The sequence below is a fragment of the Crocodylus porosus genome, unplaced genomic scaffold (genome assembly GCF_001723895.1).
Source record: "Crocodylus porosus isolate Cpor-Errol unplaced genomic scaffold, CroPor_comp1, whole genome shotgun sequence".
In the NCBI taxonomy this organism is placed as follows: domain Eukaryota; kingdom Metazoa; phylum Chordata; order Crocodylia; family Crocodylidae; genus Crocodylus; species Crocodylus porosus.
In genome coordinates this window covers 92,966,260-92,980,215 of record NW_017728918.1, presented here as the reverse complement: position 1 = coordinate 92,980,215, position 13,956 = coordinate 92,966,260, and positions in this window count along the sequence as shown.

Genomic DNA, 13,956 nt, shown 5'->3' with positions numbered 1-13,956 from the left:
TGGCCAGCTGGTGACCGGGGGTGGGGGAGGGGTGCCCAGTGGCTGATTGCTGAGCACACCGGTGAACATGCCAGCACTTCTGCATGTGGCACAGCAGCACTGGAAGTGCTGGCACTTCTGCCACCAATATGCCACTGGCAGAGCCAATTTAAGGGGGGCACTAGCGCTTTCAATGTCCCTGTATTAGCCAGAGGACTTGCTGTTAGGGAGGCACCAGCATGCTCAGGGGGACATGTGCCATACCTGTGCTCCCCCCCGCCAACCTGTCACCTATATATAAACCCATTCCCATTCCTTGGACATTTCTTAAATATCTGAGGTTTGGTGCAAAAAAAAAAAACAAGCCATAGTTAAGCGATATGTTTTATTGACTTCTCTTAATGCTTTGTAAAACTAACCATATTGACCACTTGTTTATAAAAAAATGTTCTTTGAACTAGATCGTATTCTACCTTTGGTTACTCCCCTAAATGGATAGTACTAGCAGTCAATAGAGATATGCGAGTGAAAGGGAAGGAAGAAACTGGTCTATAGTATTCAAAATGCAGAACAGATTATGGAAATAGAACTGATAAATTTCCCTTATTCTTACATTTAGGCCTTTGAAAATAAAACTCTACATTTTGTGACATAAAGAGATTTTCAGTTGTATTTTCTTGAACTATGTTGACAACCAGTGATTAGCTGTATTACTCACTTCATGTTGCTTAATGTCACATTCTCTCATGCATAGATGTGACAGTCTAAATATAACAGAATGTGATTTTAGACCATTTTGAAGAGAATTCTTTACTGTACTTATTAACATCTCATAGCTGGTGTGAGTTTAGGTGGATTCTTTGGGAAAGTCTGCATCATCACAAGATCATGCTGCAGCAATGCATGGTATAACTGCCCTAAACATGCTATATCATAAAAGATGTAATGTGTTGGGTGAGTGCCAAAACCCGTCTATCTCAGGCTGTTACAATACATCCATTCTGGGATATATTGTACACAGAGTGGGCATAGTCACTGTGGTGCTCACCTTTGATGTAGATGTGCTTTTAGTTAGAGCTGATCAAACAATATAAAACATTTACCAGGAGGATTAGTTCTCAGTTTTAATAGATTTCACTTCAGATCTGGTCTCATTTCCTTTTTCTTTCACACTTCTCATGAACTTCCAAGGGCTGAAGTCTTACTGTGACATATATGTATAGAAAGCAAATTTCAAAACTGCAGTCAATGTATTTTATCCAGTAAACCTACAAAGAATCTCATGTAGGCCATAGCCTGAACAGTCATATCAACTTCAGAGAAACACTGAATGGATGCATTCCTCTCTACACTTAAAGATCATGGGAAAAATTAGGCTAAATTAAATGCACAAGTATTCATACCAGAAATGCTTGTGGGTTTATTCCATCAAGAAACAGGAAATGTGAAGCAACCCATTAGACCAGTTATAGCTAAGCAAAATAGCTTGAACATTGAATATTGATAGAACAAAAAAGTGCAAAAATGTATTTGCTGCTCATATTCAAATAATGACTATTTTTAGGAACTTGTGATCTGCTTGCAGATATCACGTTAGCATAAAAATAGACTGAAGTTGTCAAGTAAATTATTCATTGTAAATTACTCACTTACCTCTGCAGTTAGCAAAGCCAATATCCACTTCAAGAAAATATCATTTCCCCCAAATCCACCACAAGCTTACAAACACAAACCCTAGAGTATCTGCTCACCTCTAATCTGGAGTCATTAATGCTAGGTCAAAAGTAGTAAATGAGTTCAGCAAAATTATAGGTTTAGTAATAAGTATGAGATTATTATGGATGATTTTTATCTTAATTGGTTTTGAAAATTTAATTGGGTGGTAACAAAAGCTGGCATAAAGCTTTTAATTTAAATCAGACAATTAAAAGTCTCAGAAGGTTTAGGCGTGATAATACTAACCTCTGTTTAAATAATTTGGTTTCAGAACCAGAAATGATTCTGTGCAGGTGAATCACTAGTTTATTTTAGTATTCTCTCAGTGTAGAGTGTCAGCAGGAGGTCAAAGATTCACTGCTATGTTTTAATGTCCTCTTCCTAAGAAAGCCAGAAATCAATATTTTTATAAATTTGGTGAAATTCAAATTTGTTTGAATGTTAACATTCTTTTTTAAAATTAAAAATTATGTAAGTATATCTAAAATGATTCTTTTAGTAGTCAACCTTTTGTTCTCTGATATGAGGGAGGGTAATTTCAACCACAAACTTTTGTGAGCAAGTTTGTCTCTAAAGGCACTTACACATGTGCTAATTAGCACATGTTGGAGCAGGCTCGATTAATCAAGTCGAACAAGCTTCAGTTAAAGTGCTCCTACTGCCATTTTGAAGCATGGGACGCTGAATGCACAAGATGCTGTGGACATTTTAATTAGAGTGGCTGCCAAGAACCAGTCTAATTGAAGTGCCCCTTCTCCACTCTGCAGCATGTGTAAAGATGCCCTAAGATACCACTCTTCCCTGCCCTCTTATCAAAGTGTTATAATTTCATGTTGTTTTTCTACTTTATTTGGGAATATTCTGGAGGACCTTGAGAACAGCAAGAAAAAAATATTAGTTTTAATTCAAAATTATATTAATCTTCCTTATCAGTTCTGAAAACATGCATTGGGGCAACTCAATGCCTTTCTGCTATTACAAAGATGACCTACAGCTGCCCTTAATCGGACTTAATGGCTGCTTACATTGTTTTCTGGATTGCAAAGCCATACTATCAAGCAGCATTTGGTCACCAAGTCCATGTCATGGATCATGGTAAGGAAGCAAAGTGGACCCTATGAAGATTGCAAGATGAACAACTTCCTGAATAGATTTCAAACCATGACGCGTACTTACTGCTCAGTTCTAAGCAGTGAAAAACCTTCAATTTGTGCAAATACTTCTCACCAGTGTTGTGAAATAAAAATGTCCTATGACTAAAACATATTGCCACTAGTGGCAGAGACAACTGTCCTTCTTTACTCAATATATAGTCAGCATTTTGTTATAGCCATACACATGAATTACCAAGTACCTCTGATCACATCACTGAAATGATTCATGGCCCAGCTGGGACAAATCCAGTCCCAGACCAGACCCCGGGAGGTAATCACATGTTGAGGCACCCCGCAGAAAGAGGCCATGCTCACACTGGCTATAAAAGCTCAGATCAGACTTTAGAGAGCTGTCTGGGCAACAGACTGCCTTGCTGTACCTTTGGCCTGCTTAGAACTCCCAATCCCAGCTCCATGTTCAGAATCTCCTGGCTTGGACCCTCCTGCTTGGTCCTGTTGCTGTCTTAGATGTCTTGTTCTGGATAAACTGCTTGCCCTCAGCATGACCTCAGCTCAGCACATTGCTTGCTAAACAGGATTAGGTCCAACACTAGGCTTTGACTTGGCTTCCACTCCAGCAAACCCCTAATTTAGTGCAATGCATTCATACAGATCATCTACAGTCCTTACAGGCAAATCTATAATGATACAACATGCTTACAATATTTTCAATCCTTAAAATAACTACAATAGCCACGGTGGAACATCGGGAAGGCTAGTAGGAACAGCTATTCAGCAGCTGTAGAAAAAATGTTTTATTAAATCTGGACATGGGTAACTATGCCAGGTTCTTCAACATCTTTCAAGTGTCTGTGAAAAGGCCACAGGAAAGTTTATTCTTTTCTGGTTAGTAGATAAAATGGCTCCTAAAGAAATACATAATAGCAGATAACACTGCTATTATAGCTGCACTCCAGGAATTGCTGAAGTCCTCCGGACAAAAGAGAGGGGCAAGGATTACGCAGAACATAAATTTCACTTATTTTAGCAGAAAAGACCAGATTGTTCATAATCTTGGTAGTGTGAAATCTCATCAAAGCACTACCTACAAGTTACATTCAACACTAGGAACTAGATAGTTATCAAAAAACAAAAACAAAACAAAGACAAAAGAAGACTTCATTGTTCCCAGTCTCAGTGTCCAGCAACATTGATTCTGTCAAAAACATTCTCTCAAGAAAAGTGGACAGTGCTTAGATGATTTAAGGTAGCATAACCATGACTTGCTAGAGTACATGACTCTGGCTAAAATCCAAGATAGACAAAAGTTATTACCATCCAGAAAACAGAGAAAACAGCTGATAACCTGAAAAAAAATCATTTCAGGAAGTGGGAACATTTGGAATGTTTTGGGGTTGGCATGCTACATCCCAGGGATCTCTGACTGCTGAAATGCTCTCTTTGAGACGGGCAAAAGTCAGGGTAAATTTGCACCTTACAGAGCACCTACACATGCACATTTACTGCTCAGTAACTAAAATTACTGTGCAGTACCAGTGTGTATCTAAATGTGCATGTCTGTACTGCACAGTAAATATGGCAACTTATGCTGACTTGAGCATAAATTTGATACCTGTATTGTGCAAGTATCAAATTTATGCCTGCTTAGTTACTGTGCAGTAGTGCACATGTTGATGCCTTACTGCACAGTAACACTGTGTGTGTCGAATGACCTAGAACTAACTTTAGTCCCAAGTCAGTCCACATACAGTGTTAATGTGCTTTAATGCCTGCATGTGTAGATGCCAACCTATTCCTGCTTACTGCGGAGTAACTTACTGTACGGTAAATTTAAGCTGGCATGAATGCATGTATAGACATGCCCACAGGTTAACTAAATCAGGTGCTATACACCTCTAATTTAGTTAATTTATAATGTGCAAATCTACCTTGCCTTTTGCCTGACTTCAGACTCGCACAGCTAACTACTGGATATGTTTACAAGAAGTGTTTACTGCAGAGCTGATTTATTAGCTCTGTAGTAAACTCAGCATCTACACGTATGCCCCAATTAGGGCACAGGAAACTTATTAATTCTGCAGAAGGGTAGTACTTGTAAATACAAATGCTACCCTGCTGTGGAGCTTTTTCATGCACAGCAGATGTGTAGATGCTGGCCTGGGTGGCTGGGGCATGAGGGGGCTTCAGAGCAGGGGCTGCCTGCTGGCTAGCCCCACACTGAAGCACCTTTGTACATAATTTAGTCCCTAAGCAGCATGTTAAACCCAGTTGGAGCAGGGCTCATCCAGGATCCCCTGCCAGCCAGGCCTGCTCCAACCCAGTTCAATGGGCTGTGATCTGGGCTCACATTTAAATGGCATGCCCAGGAGCTTCCCAGGAGCAATGAACTCCAGAGTGATAAGCTCTAGAGTTTATTGCTGCATGTGTGGATGCACCTACCTTTTCCTTTGAGATAGTCATTAGAAAATATAGTTTTTAGGTTGCTTTAAATGGCAAGATTGATTACTGAGCTCAGGGCAAAGGAAAGAGAGGTAACTACCTTTGCACTTCTGTTTTCATTGGTCTGTACCACAATCACCTGGAACTTCTGCAGGGTCTGGCCCTAGATTACTATTCATACTATTTGGTGTGCATGATTGATATAAATCCTCTCTCTGTTGTTTGCTTTAATGGACAGTACTGAAATGAGCAAATTACTTGGATTTTATGCTCTACTGTAGAGTGGGTTTATTTTAATTTCCTTAATGTCAGTCTGAAGCCTGGTTGCATGTTTCTAATTCCCCCTTTTGATCAAATTTAAAACTCCTTTCATGAAATATCACTCCACAAAGCAGCCTTTTTCCTAAACACATGCTTTACACAATATATGCTCAAGAAAAACTTTAAAAAATATTTTTACTTTTGAAAAAGAACATGAAAATTCAAATCACAAAGAATTAGAAACACAGAAGAAAAACATTTCTGCCTGGACATGCGGGTTTTATATTATTTCAGCAAATCTTCAAAGTTTAGAGTTTAGATCTGGTCTTAAAAAATTACCAGAATTGTTGAGTTTTTATGAATTCACTATGAGTGTTTGTTTTCATGGTTCCATAGCCTTTCAGTGAAGTCTATGACAGGCTCTTTACATCTAAAGAAATTTAAAACCCCTTTGAAATTCCCTGAGCTGCTAAAAGATCTCATCAAAAGAAGTGAGTCTAGTATCAAGAAGAATTTGAAGAATTATGCCTTAAAGTTTTTGCTAGAGATCTCAGCTTCCAGTTTTCTCTTTCTTTCATTATGAAACAAAGTTTTGCCTTGTCTGCCTTTGGGCTAGGCAATTCCTGAGATAGTTTCCAGCTCCACAGCTTCCTGCAAAGTTTTAGATAAAAAGATGTTCACTCTTTCTGCTCCATTCTCTGTGTGTAGTCTTTCAACCTTCATGATGCATTCAAAATAATTGAGAATATAGAAGAGGAAAATCTGTTGGGTGATTATTTGCTTCTACACTGGACATGGGCAAGACATGTCAATGAAACCTAACATTATTTGCAAATACCTTTAATATACTTTCTCTCTCTGTTGGTGTAATCCCTATCACCCTATTCTTTGATCTAGACATTAAATTTTGTGCACTTGGCTGAAGACACTCCTATTTCATTTACCCCTTCTTTTGAAACATGGCTCACTCTTGTTAGGGAAGTACCAAGGCAAGACTTCAGTAGTCTTATTAACTGTGACATTTATTTATTAAGAAGAGGGGTGAGGTACATTTCCTACAACTTCACATTTGCCAAATAAAATACAACCTTAGTATTTTAAACCCACAGTCTTACTCAGAAGACAAGCTACAGGGAGAAAATGCTTCTTTTGAAGGCAATGGAGTTTTGCCATGCAATGAACCATGGCTAGATAGATTTAGCACCACCCTTGCTAGTGAGGAATGAACCTAAGATTTCAGCACAAACTAGCATGTAAGCAGAAAAATAAAGAAAGCACTAAAAATGCACTACTATAAAGAACACAGTTTCCTTGCCAGAAATTAACAAGGTACTTTACTACGTTACAGTTTCTTTTCCATTTTCATACAGCTGGTCAGGATATTTTTCAACTAAGTGCTTTTTTGTCAGGTAATGCTGATTCATCAAAACTAAAATTTAGCATAGTCTACTAGATTTGACCAAATGAAAGAAAAAAAATGGTGAAGGAGTTTCTTAGGATCAGGATACAATTTCTAATCAGAATTACAGAATCAGAAATATCCAATTGTTTACGAAAGTAAGCCACATTTGACACATCTCTCTCTTAATCCCTGGCTATCAGCTAACTGACAGTGTCCATTCCAGGCTCAGAAGAACATTTGCTTATCTCTACAGGTTGGAACTCCTTCAACAGAAAAAATGACTGTATATGGATATGGTTAAAGTGATCACCTATTATGTAGGGCATCCAAGTTCTAGTCACCCATCTAAATTAGCAAAACAAGGATTTGGGTTTTAGCATCCCAGATGGATGGCCTAAATAACTAGACATTTTGAAGTTGTGCATCTCTCTCTCTTTTTCTCATGAAAATAATGCAAAGGGTCTAATTTTTAGTTTGGTGCAGAATGAAAACCGTCACTGGAAACTTTAAACTTATTACTAAGTTTAAAGTGGAATGTTCATTTTCCAATTAGCCTTACTTCTCACAGTTCTTCAAATGTGTGTTCATGTACTTCTAACACCTGCATTCATAGGACATAGAATTTTCACATGCAAAACTCTTTCACTGAAACAAGATTTGTGGTGTAAGAGTCTGATTACCTGCACAAGATTTCCAGAGTGGATACGCCAGCTGATATACATTATGATATAAATGGTGATATATATTATGATATATATGATATTAGAAAAGCTGGACATGTGTCTATGGGGCCAGATGGGATGCACCTGAGAGTGCTGAGGGAATTGGCTGATGTGATTGCAGAGTCATTAACCCATCATCTTTGAAAACTCCTGGCAATCAGGAGAGGTCCTGGATGATTGGAGAAGCGCAAACATAGTGCCCATATTTAAGAAAGGGAAGAAGGAGGATCCAGGGAACTACAGACCAGTCAGCCTCACCTCAGACACTGGAAAATTATGGAGCGGATCCTCAAGGAATCCATCTCTAAGCACTTAGAGGAGAAAAAGGTGATTAGGAACAGTCAGCATGGATTCACCAGGGCCAGGTCATGCCTGACCAACCTGATTGCCTTCTATGATGAGGTGACTGGCTCTGTGGATGAGGAGAGACTGGTGGATGTTGTGTACCTTGATTTTTAGCAAGGCTTTTGATACAGTCTCCCACAACATTCTCTCAGGCAAGCTAAGGAAGTATGGGCTGGATGAATGGACTGTAAGGTGGATAGAAAACTGGCTGGAGCATCAGGCTTAGAAAGTAGTAATAAATGGCTCAAAGTCTAGTTGGCAGCCAGTATAAAGTGGAATGATCCAGGGGTTGGTCCTGGGGCTGGTTTTGTTCAATGCCTTCATCAATGACCTGGAAGATGGCATAGAGTGCACCCTCAGCACATTTGCAGATTATACAAAGCTGGGAGGAGTAGTAGATAGGCTGAGGGTAGGGCTAGGATTCAGAGTGACCTGGACAAATTGGAGGATTGGGCCAAAAGAAACCTCATGTGGTTCAACAAGGACAAGTGCAAAGAACTGCACTTAGGACAGAACAATCCCATGTACTACAGTGCAGGCTGGGGGCTGACTGGCTGGGCAGCAGCTCTGCAGAAAATGACCTGGGGGTGACAGTAGACAATAAGCTGAACATAAGCCAGCAGTGTGCCCTTGTTACCAAGAAGGCTAATGGCATCGTGAGCTGCATTGGTAGGTGTGTTGCCAGTAGGTCAAGGGAAGTGATTATTCCCCTCTATTCAGCACTGTTGAGGCCACATCTGGAGTAATGGGGTCAGTTTTGGGCCCCCCACTACAGAATGGATGTGGACAAATTGGAGAGAGTCCAGTGGAGGGCAACAAAATGTGGAGGGGCTGGGGTAAATGATTTATGTGGAAAGCCTGAGGAAACTGAGCTTTATTTAGTCTAGAAAAGAGGAAACCGGGAAGGGGGGGGACTTACTAGCAGCATTCAACTACCTGAAGCAAGGTTCTAAAGAGGATGGAGCTAGACTGTTCTCATGGTTGTAGATGACAGAACAAGTTGTAGCAAGGGAAGTTTAGGTTAGATATTAGGAATTTTCTCCCTAGGAGGGTAGTAAATCACTGCAACAGGTTATCCAGAGGGGTGGTGGGAGCTCCATCCTTGGAGGTTTTCAAAACCCGGCTAAACAAAGTCTTAGCTGGGATGATCTAGTTGGGGCTGATCTTGCTTTGAGCAGTGGGTTGGATTGGATGACCTGAGGTCCCTTCCAACCCTAATTTTTTATGCTTCTCTGATTCTATATGCCCATAATGAAATGAGCCAACAAGTGGAGTTAACAATTCCTATGACTCTATGATTCATAATGGTATGAAAAACAGCAGTTTGAAGTAAAAATTAGCTCATGTATCACAGGTGAACTTAAGACTCTATATAGATTAAATGCTCAAATTCCCAGAATGCTGTCAAAAAATGTTACCCTAATATGAGTTAAATTAGTAAAAAATATTGACACCTGGTTAAGGATGTCACTGAGAAGTGCTAAAAGTCTCCTGCATTAAATTACAGTCTAGAAACAAAACAAGTACAGAATATCCTAGTAAAATCACACAATAGCAAGATCAGCACCCACAGGGCATATCTACATAAGGTGCTACAGTACCATAGTGATGCTCTATGGTGCCATAGCATTTTTTGGCAAAAACCGTGATGCCACCACTACATTGCCGTAGCAAACACTTCCTTATTATTGTGTGTTGCTATGGTGACATAGCAGCCAAAAATAATGGTATGTGGGATGTTACTGAGTATGGGATGTTACTGAGCTGTCTTTTACTACTTCCGAAAGGAAGTACTAAATGACAGCACAGTAACAAAGGTGTTATATGGTCATGTGTAGAAATGCCCATAGATAGGATGTCACTTCATCAACACACCAGGATGAGTTTGGGTAAAATACAAGATCAAATTGAACATTTTAGTTGGACTTTTTGCGCCCCAATTTTGGTTTTACCTTGTCTCTGCACCTTCTTCTTTCACTTTGAGTCAGAAATGTCTTTGTACTGACAAGGACGTCTCTGGAGTATGAGCTAAGTGGGATGAAAAGTCTCTTTAGAAAGCCTTGTCCTACATCTCTGTTATTATTTTTATACAAAAGATTTCTAAATTAATTTGAATTCAGAAATTTTTATTCTAAGGTGGTGTAGTTCACAGTAGGTGCATCTACTTGAGACAGTTTACTGTGGAGCTGACTAGTTAGTTCCTCAGTAAAGTGCCAGTGTCTAGACAGGCAGTGCTATTAGGCCAGAGTAAGCTAATTAACTCCACCATAGGATAATACTGACAACACAAGTACTATCCTACGGTGGAGTTATTTACTCGTCCACAACGCATGTGTAGATGATGACCAGGGCTGGCTGGGGCATGAGGATGCTACAATGCAGGGCTGCCTGCTGGCTAGCCCCTCACTGTAGCACCCTTGTGTCCCAGCCAACCCCTCTGCAGCATGTTGAGCTGGGCAGGAGCAGTTCCAGACTTGCAGGCTAACCTCCTGGGACCCTGCCAGCTAGGGCTATGCCACCCCAGCTCAACATGCTGAGGTCCTGGGTCCACATGTAAGCGCTGTGCCCACAAGCAATAAACTCTGGTGTAAACTGCACCAGAGTTTATTGCATTGAGTTAAGTTTAGACATGTCCAGTACGTGAGTTCTTATTGCAAACATTCACACAATATCTCTCAGTATGCCAGTATACTAATTGCTAAGACTACTAGTTTGCTGTGTGGTCTCACCTGCATTCTGACTTTGCTATACTGGTGGCTGTTTCTCTTATTATACTTACTGGACAAACAATATAGTAATAGAATCAGGCTTTTCTGTGCAACTGTGCAAAGTTAGAGAACACGTAATCTCTGTGGCCCATGATTACCATGGGATTTTATGTGGAACTGTGTGTGTTATCACTGAGTTTTAATGCTCTAAATGGCTTGAGTCCAGATTGAAGGACACAGTACCTCAGTCTGTGTCTCACTGGAGTTAGGGGATGTGCACAAGCTGTCCGAGTACCAAGAAATCACTCAACTGTTTGAGCTTTGCCGGTTGCTAAGTCTAATGCTGCTTGCAAGTCCAGCAATGTCAATGCAGAAATCTCCATAAAAGGGTTGGAAACCCAAAAGGGAACCCAAATTAGAAGGTTTATCTCTAAACTGAGGGTTAGGTCTGTCTACCTTTCCCTCCTCTATAAGAAAGATTCATCCTCATCTCACATCAGCTTCAAATAACTTCCACTGTAGCATTAAAGTCTTCAATTCCTCTTGAACTGAAGTTGAAGATGACAGCCCTCCTGCCTCTATTCAGCTGTCAGATGGTCTGGCTACATAGACATCTGCCTGGGGAGATCAGACCAGATGGAAAGTTCAGACATTATTTATTTAGAAAAAAACCCCAAAACACTACTACTGAATTAAAGGAAATTACAGTGTTGTAAATTAATTTAGCACCATGTGAATAGCACATGCTAATATTGCATTGTTACCAACATTTCACTTAAAAATATAAAAAAACAAAACAAAGGACCCTGGAATTACTTTGTGTTGTTCTTTTTTTTTTCAACTAATGTGGTGCCAGCATTTGTCCAAAACAGCACATTAATGTCTTTTTAATATCTACTTGTGAATCAGCAAGCAAGCAACAAAATGAATGTCTAATTTTCATAAGTGATCACCAATATCTTGGATATATTACAAATATTACACTTAATTGTCATATTATGCTCAAGTAAAATGTGCTTAGGTATGCAAAAAGTAAGACGGAGTTTCAAGTGTCCACTTCCAATGCAAACTCATCTGAGGTGACTACTGAAATATGAATTTCATGGGTTTAGAACCAGAAGCTGTTTAGCACACCAATTGAATAGTTAGCCCTATACTTGTGTTCAATTGTTATATTTTATAATATGGCCATTATCAGAAGTGAACGTTTTCACATTTGGTGGATTCCATTATATCCTTGTGGTATGTCTGATAAGTGTTTGGTTTATGTTTTAATCTTCCTAAAACAAAAACAGTGGCTTTTTTCTCGTTTCTCTTTTTTGTTTCTCCTATTTTGTTTCTGTATGGTGAGTTATTCAAGAGCTGTGACAGTCAAATCCACTGATTCCAGTAGTATTTTCTGCTAGGACGTTGTCAATAAAAACATAAATTGCTTTTTTTCCTCGTGGTGCTGTATTTCTTTTAGTTGCACGTTAGTGACTTCCATAAAATGTCAGCATTCTCTGACTGCAAGGGTACAAAACATTCATGCAACATTTACAAAAAGCAAATGCTTCTAAATATTCCAGTTTGTAAGGCCAACATAATTTTTTCTCAATGAAAGAGGGAAAAAACAGGTTTTGAGTCTCTCTCACACTGCAACAAATTAACATCTAATTTTTAAAGTCTTAATTTCCAAATTTCGCAGAGGCAAAATAACCTGGCAGTGTTTTTTGGCATTGATACAAAAGGGTTCTTCACACTGGAATTCAGCTGAAATATGTATAAAAATACAACATTATGAATGTATCCATTGCTCTAACTGTTAATTAATGCAAATTAAACCATCCTAGATGGCATGTTTTAATGTCTGCTTTTTGCCTCTAGACTAACACAAATGCTAAATACAGCTTTACTAAAAGAGGCTTAGAAATGTGTATAGCTCCAAAATGTTTAGTAATTGTTGGCTTTTAGACACAGAACACTAGGTTGTAGCATCCCAAATGTCTTAGCCCTTTTGGGGGGAAATATATTTATATATATTTAACACAGAATGTAATCTAAGACAATGAAAATGTTTCCATTGATTTCAGTGACTGATGGATCAGGACCATGCAGCAAACACTATTGCACAAAAAGGCGAAAGGAAAGGATAACCCTTCTGTGAAATACAGACTATCTATAGCAGTGGTTTGCAAGTGGGGTACCATGAGAGCATGGTAGGGCTGCCACAATGATGACAATGACAACACCATGTGAAATTCTCCCTCATAACTTGATTTTAAAGAGGCATGTGGAAAGGAGCTTCAGCAGAGGCAGGGTGTGTGACTGCATTACGTTATACAGCCAGGCATGCCACTACTGCTTTAATGTCTTCTCTTTTGAGCTAAGGAGACTAGTCAGGGATGCACTGAGGTCCCAGAGGGGAGGGGAGCCAGGTGTCGCTCCTCAAGCCCAAAGAGAGGTAATCCCAACAAGGATCAAAGGGAGCAGGAGGGCACATAAGCCCCCATGGCTCACCAAAAGCATCCGGTAATGTCTCCTAGCTAAAAGGGAGGCGTACATCCAGTGGAAAAGAGAGGACATCACCACGGATGACTATACTGCAGTTGCTCGGGGATGTAGGGGGGCAGTCAGGAAGGCCAAGGCAGAGATGGAACTGAGACTAGCTTCCCGGATTAAGGACAATAAGAAGTCCTTCTTTAAATACATAGGGGGTAAAAAGAAGGTTCCAGGTAATGTGGGGCCACTGCAGGACATGTTAGGAAACTTGGTTGTCACACCAGATGATAAAGGCAACATATTTAAAGATTTCTTTGCCTCCATCTTCCTAAGCAGGGACCGGAACAGCCACCCCCCCGCTGGGCCTCCCTCAGGCCCCAGGGGAGGCACACCTGGGCCAAGGGTTAGTGAGGAACTAGTTAGGGGGCTTCTGGAGGGACTGGATGTATTCAAGTCAGCCGGTCCAAACGATCTTCACCCTAGAGTACTAAAGGAATTGGTGGAGGTCATTGCAGGACCCCTGGCATGGCTTTACAAGCACTCGTGGTGCTCTGGTGTGGTGCCAGAGGACTGAAAGAGGGCCAACGTGGTTCCCATCTTCAAAAAGGGGAAGAAGGAGGACCCGGGAAACTATAGGCCAGTTAGTCTTACTTCAACCTAGGCAAGCTGTTCGAGAAAATTATGCTGGCACTCATCCATGAGGGGCCAGCAGGGGATTTCATGCTTGGGGGCAACCAACACAGGTTCATCAGTGGCAGGTCCTGTCAGACCAACCTGGTGGCCTTCTA